This window comes from Stegastes partitus, unplaced genomic scaffold (genome assembly GCF_000690725.1).
Source record: "Stegastes partitus isolate 25-593 unplaced genomic scaffold, Stegastes_partitus-1.0.2 Scaffold658, whole genome shotgun sequence".
Lineage (NCBI taxonomy): Eukaryota > Metazoa > Chordata > Actinopteri > Pomacentridae > Stegastes > Stegastes partitus.
In genome coordinates, this window is record NW_007578389.1 from 133,396 (window position 1) to 140,990 (window position 7,595).

At 42.2% G+C, this 7,595-nt stretch overlaps 1 protein-coding gene across 1 annotated transcript in view; it reads left to right on the plus strand.

The window, feature by feature from the left end:
- The first annotated feature begins 1,783 nt into the window (after window positions 1-1,783).
- Window positions 1,784-7,595, plus strand: part of LOC103363409 (uncharacterized) — a 25,972-nt gene continuing 20,160 nt past the window's right edge. The window contains exon 1 of the mRNA XM_008290163.1: window positions 1,784-1,864. The gene's annotated coding sequence lies outside the window, so the exon portion shown is untranslated. The remainder of the gene's footprint in view (window positions 1,865-7,595) is intronic.

Here is a 7,595-nt window from a genome sequence, read left to right on the forward strand (position 1 = left end):
ATATAATACTCTTGATAAGCTGATTTGCATGTAACCTTCTGATTTACAGAGATAAACAAACCTGTAGCTCAGCAATAGTGGAGGCTGAGAGAAATACAAGTCATATAGAAAACTCTCCTTAAACAAACTGAGTTAGGAAACAGTTTCTTCAATGAATGTAAACTTTTATTTGACATGAACAGTCAGTTTCAGGACATGGACAGTTGCATGCAGATTTGGTGTAAAAATCTGCATGCATAGATTGCAACAGAATGTAAACAGCATGACATGAAACTCCTCCATACGCTTTGACCATTGTCAGGTGGAGCTAAGGGTTGAGATCCCAGAAGCAGCCACTGACAAAGAACACTGGCTCTAAGTAAGCAATAAAAAAGACTCTATGATAAGAAATGCTGTGACCTGATGACTGAATGATTACAATTTGAAGTAATTATTCTTAAAATGTAATGTGTGATCTGATGATCGATAGGTTAAGTTGGAGATGATGACTGTAAATGATTTTAACATTGTAATAACTTAAAGGAGATTTCTTGTCATCTTGATCTAAAGTATATGAATGAGGGAGAAGGTGAAGATGTTAAAAGAGCAAATGAAGTTAGTGTCCTTCAGACGGCTCATGTCTGGACATGGCCTATGAGGCCACTGTCCGCAGGAATAAACTCAATACAGAAGCAGTGAATGGTTCCTCTTTTACCAGCATGTATCCTGCGATTGCCAAACTGTGCTCTTTGCTGTTACCAAACAAGTGATGTTAACATATAGACAGGCTGGTTTGTTATGCCATGAGTGATAAATGATCCATCAGAGAGTTGTGTTTTTTACTGAAAGCCTCCTCAGTGAATAACTCGAGCTCTAAAACAGCTACGTTTTTGTTTTTTTGGGTCGACAAACACATCTGCTGATATGCTTGCAACATGCTGCCAGTTCTTTTACCACACACGTATCCATCAGCGTTGAATTTGATGACAAAGTTAGATGATTTATGACTTGGTCTGAAACTACATAAATCCGGAGTGCTTTTATTGCTGCGCCATGGTCGTATGCTGACTCACAACACCAGAGTAATCATAGCAAATTTGCTCTTCAATCGTTCGTACCTCCATTGAACCAAAAAATGGTTGATTTTGTGGAGAATGAAGCACTTGTTCAGGTAGGGAGGTGGATTTCTCCAATCAGCTGTAACAATGCAGCATGTGACGGTGTTTGCTCAGTGCTCTTTGAAAAACACACCACCGTACAGGTTTAGTGTATTTGCATGTGACTCTAAAAAATATGAGCCAACTCTGGCCAAGTACGAACAGCAGCGTTGCAGATTTACAGATAGTTCCGCTCTGAATCCCTCCCTCTGCTTTTCCTTATCACCCCACTGCACAGGAGTTATGCAAGACTCCTCCAAACACAGTTTCTGGTGAACGGTTCAACCTGTCAGGCGGCTTTGTTCGGCTGCTGTGGTTTTTCTGTGACTTGTATTGTTGCATTACTTATTTAATAGTTTGTAATTTATGCGACGCCGCTTTGGGTGTCACAGAATGCACTTACACACTAAATGCATGATTGACTGTATTATTACTGATATAAAAACATGCCTGATTGGCTCCTGAAAACTGGGATAGCAATGAACCCAGCAGGTGGAATATCATTTGTCTTTTGTATTCTTTTCTGGAAACATTAAAACACATCCTCAGTGAGTTTTCAGAAGCAAACACACCCATGTTTATCACAGTGGCTACAGAAAGACACAACTGAGACAGAAGCAGAGCTTGTGTGTCAGGGAGATAGTCGGATTCAGGTACTCACGAGCTGAACTCTGCAGATGACGTCAGACCGGTAGGCAGCACAGAGACGATCTGTGGACAAACTGCTGAGCAGCACTCTCAGTCCTGAGTTTTTATGGCTAATGCAGGAAAGGGGTGGAGAATTAAAACAGCAAACATGATGTGGACAGGAGGATTTTTGAAAAGTGTATGATTAGTTTCAATGTTTGGTGACTCAGTCTGTATCTGTTTCCTGCTCAGAAGCAGGACCATACATGGGCATGTTGTGGAACACCAGTGGGGGGGCGCCTTAATAAAAAGGGCAAACCATTGGTTACTTATACGAGATCATACAGGCCGCCTGGACCTTTGTTTGTTGTTGATATTTTGTGAAATATGGAATCACAGGAGTGCCATAATAAAAACTAAATCGCTGAGAGGAAGTGCACAATTGTTAAAAGCTCTTCTTAAACACCTCTCCTTCATTCCTCCACATATTCCATATTTATTTCTCCTCCTCTCCAGTCAAACTGCGTGCGCATGTGGACTTCCTCTCAGCGCCGAGGTGACATCACTTCCCTTCAGCAGGAGCTGGCGCCAAGCAGGAATCCTGTGATCAGGTATTGACCACTCACCTTGGACAGAAAGCCCCGCCCAAAGCCATTTGATTGACAGCTCAGTCCATCAAGTAAAAACAAAAACAAAAACAAAATAGAAAAACAAAAGGGGAAAAAAGGGAAAAGCAAAGACAAAATGTACCTTTATATTTCCATATGTTTTTTTTAAATTATTCTTTTATTTATTCCTCTTTATATTTACACATGAATTTCCTTATTTTTTAACATTATTTTTTAATCATTATGCCACTCCTGTGATTCCACAGCAAAAGAGTCAGAAATCATACTGTGAGTGATTGCTTTTGCCTTTCTTTTTTTTTCAGAAAACCCTAAGCTTTCAATATGTGGCACAAAATGTGTGTTAAGACATGAATTTATCAACTATTTAAACTGAAACAAAAAGTGCATTTGGATTGTTCAGGATTTTCGTGAATTACAGGCTGGAATTGAACATAGACAAAAGATTAGACGGCAAAAAATTGAAATATGGACTATATTAAGTATGTGCAATGAAGTTGATGAGTCTTGCTCTGTCGGTTTTCCATATAGCGTGAATTAATGTTTTACTAATGCAGAGGGTGTGTTTGGGCCTGTGTGCTATAAAAGCAGCTCCTGTTCTCTGTCTGCTCTGGTGTGTATCAGCTCTGGCCTGTGCTTGGTCATTACCCCAATGACGTACCGTAATAACCCGCATATCCCCGTAAAGCGCGTCTTCGCTTCATTTACATGGCGTTTGAATTGGCTCTCATGCGCGAATAGTTGAGGACTTACGGTAGTTCCAAGACCGCTCCCCGGCAGGTCCACGCACTGTAACCAAGTGTCAACAATAATGTGGCTCAAGCTCAAGTTTTACAGCTCTTAGATCTCTGCGCTGGCTTTCAGGTAAATGTAGAAGAGAATTTAAGCCCTAATTGTTGCCAGTTAGTGTCGGGGTGACGCTGGTCAGTGTGTAAGTGTGTGCCGGTGCTGGTGTGGCTGTTTTTTAGTGTTTGTTTTTTCCACCAGTCTTTTTAACTAAACTTTTTAAGTGCTTGTGGGGGACAGTGGCGACAGGGACTCACCCCAGTTTGGTGGGAATCCTCTTCCTTTTTACGCCTTTATGCCACTTTCTGCTCGGTGTGTGAGCAGGGAAAACACATCCGGTACAGCCGCTGATCCGGGTTAACGGGAGATGCTCGCTGTATTTACTCTCCAGATGTTCGGTTCGCAGATTCGTCACGACCAGAACAGAGGACTGTAGTACGAAACGATGCTAGTGGGTTAGTGGGTCGAGGTACGTTGAGCTTAAAGTCAGAGTTCTCAGTGTCACGTAGGTTAAAACTGGCTAGATCTCCATGTTAACTGATGGTGTGGAGCCGGATCTCCATGGAAGCTGATGCTGTGGCCCTAGATCTCCATGGAAGCTGATGCTGTGGCCCTAGATCTCCATGGAAGCTGATGCTGTGGCCCTAGATCTCCAGGGTAACTGATGCTGTGGCCCTAGATCTCCATGGTAACTGATGGTGTGGAGCCGGATCTCCATGGTAACTGATGCTGCAGCCCTAGATCTCCATGGTAACTGATGCTGTGGAGCTAACCTGGTCAGGAGCAGGTTATGTGCAGAGTTTAGGATTTAAATCAGCTGGAAAGAGCGTCTCCATTTAACCAGATCGTTTCCTGACTATTCTTTATGAGCGATACAGATTCTCAGCTGAGGGAATGTGTTTTATCTGGAAAACATGCTGAGTTGTACGTTACTAATATCACTGAATGAAGCCGTGTAGTTACAGCATCACACACTGTATGCATTGCGTTGCCGCGGGAACCAGACAGGTATTTAGTTGGCGATGCAGAAGTCATATAAATATGTTTTTATGTTTGGCTCTGATTTGCTGCCACTGCAGCTGGTAAAACACAGAAAACGGATTATTCGACTGGTATTTATTACAGAGAATATTCAATCAATGACATTAGTTTCGCTTCAATTTGACCAAAAATTAAACTAATATCCTCCATTATGGGACAGTGTCAGACTGAAATGCACTTCAATACAAGGTCAGGTTTAGATATATTAAGTTTAAAGTTTAACTTTAACGTGCTGCTGTCAGTTGGAAATAAGCAGCTGCATCAGTCATATCCATCCATTATCTATACACCACTTAATCCTCACTAGGGTCATGGGGGGCTGGAGTCTATCCCAGCTGACTCAGGGTGAAGGCAGGTTCACCTGGACNTCTGTGGACTGGCCGAGAAACTCAGGAGGGAAAACGAGAGCTCAAACAGAACAGGGGCCTCATACTGTTGCTTATATTGCTCGTTACTTATTACTAAGGAGATCAATTATAATCTTTGTCACAGTGGATGGTTCTCAGTGCTTTTACTAACAAGCAGACAGCAAATGTAAAATAAATGCTTTTATTATGCAAAGATTTAATCAGTGTTGTCAGCACAGTGCAGTAAAAGACAGCGGAAACAGTTCCCATGCATAGCGCACTACAGAACAACTGAGGCCTGACGTTACTGAAGCGGATTGGGTTGTATTTTTGTTTTTTCAAATGCTGCTTTTCTCTGTCAGGCCTAAAAAAGTAACTAAACCCACGATTTCAAAGTTAGCAACAGCAGGAAAAGGCTAAAGTGAAAGAATGAACTCTCACTTGCTCACCAAGAGAATTTCATCTGTGCGTTTACAACACTGACATTTTAGCTTTTTAAAAAATTTGTAATGCTGTAAAATTTGTGGAAGCACAATGCGTTATTCACGAGGAGCAACGAATCACTTCTGCTCTGTGGACATAAATGACATCAGGCAAATGGTGTTTGACGAAAAGCCTTTGATGCACTGTTGCTTCCCTGAACAGAGCCTCACTCATATGTGTGCAACTGTAAAAAAGACATAAGAGAATCCTCTGGGCAACCGATGTCCTCCCTCCACTCCCTCACTTCGTCCATGCTGATCGGGAGTGTTTTTAACACGGGGAGTTTGTCGCCCTTCTCGTCCTTGTACTGGGCAATCGACTCAAACGTTGCCACGATGCGGATGAGGCTTCTCTTTAAAGTTGTCAGCTGCGCATCCGCCATCATCTGCCCCTTCGTGTTCATTTTGGAAACGTCGTCAGACAGTCTTTGCAGGGTTCCCACTGACTGGAAAAAAAAAGAGATGATGGTACAAACAGTTCAGAATATTTACTTGATTTACTTGCTCGTTGTAGTCTCTCCATGGTCGGGTGCTGATGGCTACATCACGCAATACGTAAAACAAACACAAATAGGATCAGATGCCATTTTCCTTTATCTGATTCCATTCACGCAGGAGCACGTCACTAAAACTAGACCCGTTATAGACCCTGCAAACGTTTTAAAAATATTCACAAGGAAACATTGACTTCAGGGAAGTAATGCTCTGTGACATCTTTCACTGCTCTCTGTCAAAGTATTTCTTTCCTTAATCTATAGAAGGATGTACAGCCACGAACTGGAACACACCGTTTGTGTTTGTCCAATATAATACTTCATTTAAAAAAAGCTAAGAAATGGCCTTTGATTACCGTTGCCAGTGGTTTCATGAACTTGTTTAGGATGCCTGATTCCAAAGGGATGTCGATTCCGTCAAGCTTCACAGTGTCGTCCTTATGTTCCTGCAGCCATTTGTTAAATTCTTCCATCTTGGACATTAGCTTTGTGAACACATGAAGACACTTCTCCAGTTTCTCACATTTTTCATGTGCACCAAATACATAAATGAGGCTTTTTATGAGTTCTTTTGCAGCCTTGAAGACGGCATCAATAGCCAAAAACTCTTTAACTAATTTGGAAAGTTTGGCAACTGCTTGCAAAACTTGAGCTATGGTTTCAGCTCCACCTTCAGCGGCTGCCTCTGCTGCAGCCTCGGCTGCTGCCTCCGCTGCTGCCTCTGCTGCAGCATCTGCTGCTGCCTCCGCTGCAGCCTCGGCTGCAGCCTCCGCTGCTGCTGCTGCTGCCTCCGCTGCTGCTTCTGCTATAGCCGCTGCTGCCTCTGCAGCTGCAGCCGCTGCAGCCTCTGCTGCAGCTGCTATTGCTGCTGCAACTGCTTCAGCCACAATTCCTAAAACTATCCCCATGCTGACAGCGTGACCTGAAGGAAACACAGATACATGATGGGTCAGTGTGATTGTCTGTATGTTACATTTACCAAATTTCTGTAACATTTTTACACAACTACAACCTTTTACTACGACAGCAGTATTTTCAGGGACACTCTGCCTCCCTTGATCACACCCGACTTCATTCTCTCAGTTTCACATCCACTTCTTACCCGTCTGACTGTCCCGTGTCTAGTTTGGTGGAGCCTGAACTCACATTCTTGCTGATCTCATGTATACAGCCGATATAATACTCTTGATAAGCTGATTTGCATGTAACCTTCTGATTTACAGAGATAAACAAACCTGTAGCTCAGCAATAGTGGAGGCTGAGAGAAATACAAGTCATATAGAAAACTCTCCTTAAACAAACTGAGTTAGGAAACAGTTTCTTCAATGAATGTAAACTTTTATTTGACATGAACAGTCAGTTTCAGGACATGGACAGTTGCATGCAGATTTGGTGTAAAAATCTGCATGCATAGATTGCAACAGAATGTAAACAGCATGACATGAAACTCCTCCATACGCTTTGACCATTGTCAGGTGGAGCTAAGGGTTGAGATCCCAGAAGCAGCCACTGACAAAGAACACTGGCTCTAAGTAAGCAATAAAAAAGACTCTATGATAAGAAATGCTGTGACCTGATGACTGAATGATTACAATTTGAAGTAATTATTCTTAAAATGTAATGTGTGATCTGATGATCGATAGGTTAAGTTGGAGATGATGACTGTAAATGATTTTAACATTGTAATAACTTAAAGGAGATTTCTTGTCATCTTGATCTAAAGCATATGAATGAGGGAGAAGGTGAAGATGTTAAAAGAGCAAATGAAGTTAGTGTCCTTCAGACGGCTCATGTCTGGACATGGCCTATGAGGCCACTGTCCGCAGGAATAAACTCAATACAGAAGCAGTGAATGGTTCCTCTTTTACCAGCATGTATCCTGCGATTGCCAAACTGTGCTCTTTGCTGTTACCAAACAAGTGATGTTAACATATAGACAGGCTGGTTTGTTATGCCATGAGTGATAAATGATCCATCAGAGAGTTGTGTTTTTTACTGAAAGCCTCCTCAGTGAATAACTCGAGCTCTAAAACAGCTACGTTTTTGTTTTTTTGGG